Genomic DNA, 5,052 nt, shown 5'->3' on the forward strand with positions numbered 1-5,052 from the left:
AAATGGACGCATAGACCCCTAACTTTTGGGTTTCTTGTTTTTAATGATGCGTAAGGCATTACTATACCTGTATTACCGTCTTGGTATTCTCCTAGGACCGCTAAGTAATTTATAATCGCATTTCTTTCTCGTGCTGTTTCGGTTTCGGTCTCAACAGCCGAATGAGGGCTGTGACGTGCTTACACGTCACGTGAGACATGAAAAAACTGCAGTAGAATCGCCGCTTCGACATTTTTTGTCACTGCGGCTCTTGAGGAAGGCTAGTTTCAGCCCTGCAGTAAATTAAAACGATGAAGCAACGATATATGGACGTTTTTCCATGCGTCACGTGAGACAAAAAGACACACTGACGTCACAGCCATCGTTTGTCTGTTGAATCCGAAACCGAAACAGCATGACAGAAAAAAAAGTCGATTTTAAATTATTTAGCGGTCGTAGGCGAATATTGCAGGGTGATCCATGCGTAGTAGTGTCTTTTGCATCATTGTAGAGAAGAAAAGATGCCACAAAAATTTGATGTCCTCACTACTTTAAAGCGGTCGAAACGGTGACGTAATTGCCGATTAAAATCGAGACGACCTTCAAGCTTTTCCGCACAGACAACGCCAAATGGGGGGGGGGGGGGGGTGGCATGGTGACTTCATCGAAGATACAGCTACATTTCCAACGCACAAACGCTTGCTTTGAAAGAAAAAGCCAATGCCACCGAAGCCAGAGATCGCTGAACGTTGTTTGGAGCATCCAACGAGGCACGGCAGGGTATGGCAGGAGGCAGCGGTAATTAGAAATCTTTACCTTCCGTGACGTCACACCGAACTTCCCCGCACTGCTGCGTTGCTCTTAGGAGAAGCGCAAAATTCAGTAGTCGATTACATCACTATTTTGAGCGCCAGCGCAAAAACACTTGGCATGCTTCACCTGCAGCCTGTATAGATTTGCACCTTTGAATATGGCGAAATTCTCGGAAAGTGATGCAGTTACCCTTCAAGGCACCAACCATGACAAAAAAAATTCTAACTAGAAAAAACATTTATTGCTCCTAAGCCCATGGCACGCGCCGCCAAATGCGACTGCCAACGACGACAAAGAAGAACCAGCCTCCTGTTCTTATACGCTTATGGTTGCTTGTCTGCGCCTTTTGGCAGCGATATCTACGCATCCACCGACATCTAGGCGCCGATTCGAACTCTTGCAAAGGCCCCCCCCCCCCCCCCCCCCCCGCCATGAAACCTGGAGAGAAAAGAGTGCCACCCTACACAGATACCTGGCACCCTGGGGTCGTGGACTCGTTCTGCGATCTCCAGGAAGTATTTAGGTTGTCAAACCACAAGGGGAGTTTCGCCGAATTCCGCCTGGCCCACCGTAATACCTTTCCATATTGCTACGATGGATGCGTCGCTAACTTCAGCGACCCAGCTGGAGTTCTGCAGTGCGGTAAGTGGAAGCCCCTGCTGCAAGAGGACTGCATATGGGGATCTTTCGGATGTCCACCATCTAAGGCGGTGCATTACACGGACGCGGTCGATCAATTGCTGGTTCACGCCCTGGGTTGCGACTCAGTGATTGCCATTGGGAAGATCGGTATTGATTGTTCAAGAGACTGGAGGGACACACTGATGGACCAGAAGCGAATCTTCAGGAGACAACTGAATCTGGCCAGGCAGCGGAGCCTTCCCGTCATAGTTCATAGCCGCTTGGCTACGCACGAGACAGTGCGTCTATTACGGGAACAGGTTGGGCCGGACCACCGAATACATTTGCAAGGCTTTACGGCAAGCTGGCCTGAAGCAAAGTTTTGGCTGGATTCCTTCCCCCGCTTGTGCCTTGGGCTTACGCCGGCGCTGGGCTTCCCCGGCAACGAGGCACTCATTGAGGCTGCCCGAAATGTTCCGTTAGAGCGAGTGGTCTTTGAGACGAGTGCGCCGGACTTGCTTCCCGCGCAAGAGGAAAGCAAACTCCCGTGCTCCCATCCAGGCATGGTCGTCCACGTGGCACATCAGTTGGCGCGCATCCGGGAAGAGCCCGTGGAAGAGATTGTCGCAGTGGTTAGAGAGAACACCCGCCGCGTATACGGCATCTGACTTTTCAAACATGTATATAGAGTGCAGGTTCTTTTTTGTGTGTGTGCTTAACGTAATTTTGTACAAGAGTGCTTATGTGTGTGCATCTGTGTGTGTCTGTCTGTCTCTGCATGCGTTATAATTCTGTTCAAGGTTGAATGAAGTAATTATGAGAGTAGAAAGGGTGTGATTACTGCCAGATGATGATTTGTGGCACTGACGACCTGAGGAAAAAAACTGAACGCTGATTACACACACAGCGGTTAATCACCGCTGGGTGGTCCACAATTCGTTTTCCAGTTGTTGCAAGTTCTTTGAATGCTGCTGGCCACGAATGAGAGCGTGATGATTGTGTTTGGGATGGCTTGCACGAGTTCTTTATGGCGCGGGGAATGTGTTCGCACGGAGTTGTGCTAATACATTCTTATACTACGTTACTTTTAGGAGCTGTGTTATCGAGCAGCGTCCTGTGAGCTTTCACCCTCTTTCCAGCCCGCCGTACGTTTGTGGCTCTAGCCTCCGGCTTAAATGAAGCGTTCAGAGCACCACGTTCAGCCTTGGCTGCACCCATAGCCACGTTTACAAGAAGGCGACCGAATGCGTCTTGAGTCGATATTTAGATAGAGCAGCTTTTGAGAAGGAAAGGCGCGACTCGTCCTCTACTGTCTTCCTCGACTGCTTTGCACTTTCCCTCAAAGTGGACTGGACTCCTCTTCTGTCGCATTCATGTAAATGCGACTCAAGACCCTACCGCAACGTGTCTGATGTGCCATTACGACGCTGGCAGATTAATCGTAACTGCTGCGGCTGACATTGCGAAAGCAGGCAGGATGTTACGCTATGCATCTGTGCAGCATGTTTTCTTGAGGTTGTTGCTGTTGCGCCTGAAGAAAGAAAAAAGAAAATGCGCGAGCCTTCCTACAGGCTCGAACTAGAACTGTTTCACAATCATTGAAAAAAATGAAAATTGTTTCTTAGGGAAAGGCCCCGAATGCCCGCCGCGGTGGCTATGTGGTTAGAGCGCTCGACTACTGATCCGGAGTTCCCGGGTTCGAACCCGACCGCGGCGGCTGCATTTTTATGGGGGCAAAACGCTAAGGCGCCCGTGTGCTGTGCGATACCAGTGCACGTTAAAGATCCCCAGGTAGTCGAAATTATTCCGGAGCCCTCCACTACAACACCTCTTTCTTCCTTTCTTCTTTCATTCCCTCCTTTATCCCTTCCCTTACGGCGCGGTTTGGGTGTCCAACAATATATGAGCCAGATACTGCGCCATCATTCTTTCCCTAAAAAAACATTATTATTATTATTATGGGGAAAGGAAATGACGCAGTATATGTATCAAATATCGGCGGACACCTGAACGTAAGGGAAGGGATAAAGGAGGGGGTGAAAGAAGAAAGGAAGAGAGAGGTGCCGTAGTGCAGGGCTCCGGAATAATTTCGACCTCCTGGAGATCTTTAACGGGCACTGACATAGCACAGCACACGGGCGCCTTAGCGTTTCGCCTCCATCAAAACACGGCCGCCGCGGCAGAGTTCGAACCCGGGTACTCCGGATCAGTAGCCGTGCGCCCGAACCACTGAGCCAACGCGGCGGGTCAGATGTGAAAGGACAGATTTTCAATAGAGGCGCGTCGCGACAACCGTGTCCGCCGAAGTGAAGACGACGGCTGCTTTAGTAACAGATGCCCCCCCCCTCGATTGGCAAGGAGCCCTCGCTACAATCTGCGAAAGCCTTTAGATGCCAGCCTCGAAAGGAAAGGAAGGCACCACCCGTGCTCTCTCGCCAGTTCTTCGGGATTAAAATGAAAATTCGATTTTGAGGAAAGGAAATTCCGCAGTAATTGTCTCCCATATGTCTGTGGATACCGGAACCGCGCCATAACGAAAGGGAGGGAGGTGGGAGTGAAAGAATTGATGGAGGTGAAACGCAAAAGGCGCCCGTGTGCTGTGCGATGTCAGTGCATGTTAAAGATCCCCAGGTGGTCGAAATTATTCCGGAGCCCTCCACTACGGCACCTCTTTCTTCCTTTCTTCTTTCCCTCCCTCTATTATCCCTTCCCTTAGAGAGCGATCAGGGTGTCCACCGATACATGTGAGAGTTACTGCTTCATTTCCTTTCCTGAAAACCAATTTTCATTTTCAGAACCCGCTGAAGTGGCTCGGTGGTTATAGCGCTCGGTTGCTGACCAGAAAGTTGCGGGTTCTATCCCGGCAGCTTTCGATGGAAGTGAAATGCTAGAGGCCCGTGTACTGTGCGATGTTAGTGCACGTTAAAAAACCTGAGTGGTGGAATGAATGAATGAATTAATGAAAACTTTTGAACCGAAAAGCTTCACTGTACAAACTATTTACACAATAAGAAATGTGTCAGGTTGTGCGCATAAAATGAACCAATCACGCGCACAACCTGACACATTTCTTATTGTATAAATAGTTTGTACATATTACTTCTCCACCTATCCTCTCTTCCTGTCCCCTCACCTCCTTCATTTCATTTCTCCATTCTGCCTGCTATACTTTATTTCCGCTGCCCCAGCTCAGGTGCTTCAGTATCGATGGCAGATGCCGGGGCTAGCAAAAATCTTTTCCTTCCTTTTTACTATTATTTTTAATAAAACCACTACCACCAAAGCTTCACTAACGCTATGTGAAGCAGTCTCCGGGTAGGCAGCACAACGAGCTTTAACGACCTTCAGCCCAACCAAGAATAGCCGTGTATGACCATATGTGGTACAGTTGTGGTGTCGAACACTTGACACCTAAACTTGACCCATGACATTTAGTTGACCTTGGACAATGGGTGACCTTTGGGTTGACCTTTGGCCTTAACAATATCCGATGGGGTGATGTGATGCCACGTGATGATATCCGATGGGGGTGTCGTAAGACCATGTGATACCACGTCACAGCCACGTGGTCGTGTGGGTCTCATAGAACGGCTGTCGCGAGCGTGTAGCGGAGCTGCCATGGACGAGCCTCAGACGCTT

The sequence above is a fragment of the Amblyomma americanum genome, chromosome 11 (genome assembly GCF_052857255.1).
Source record: "Amblyomma americanum isolate KBUSLIRL-KWMA chromosome 11, ASM5285725v1, whole genome shotgun sequence".
Taxonomy (NCBI): Eukaryota; Metazoa; Arthropoda; class Arachnida; order Ixodida; family Ixodidae; genus Amblyomma; species Amblyomma americanum.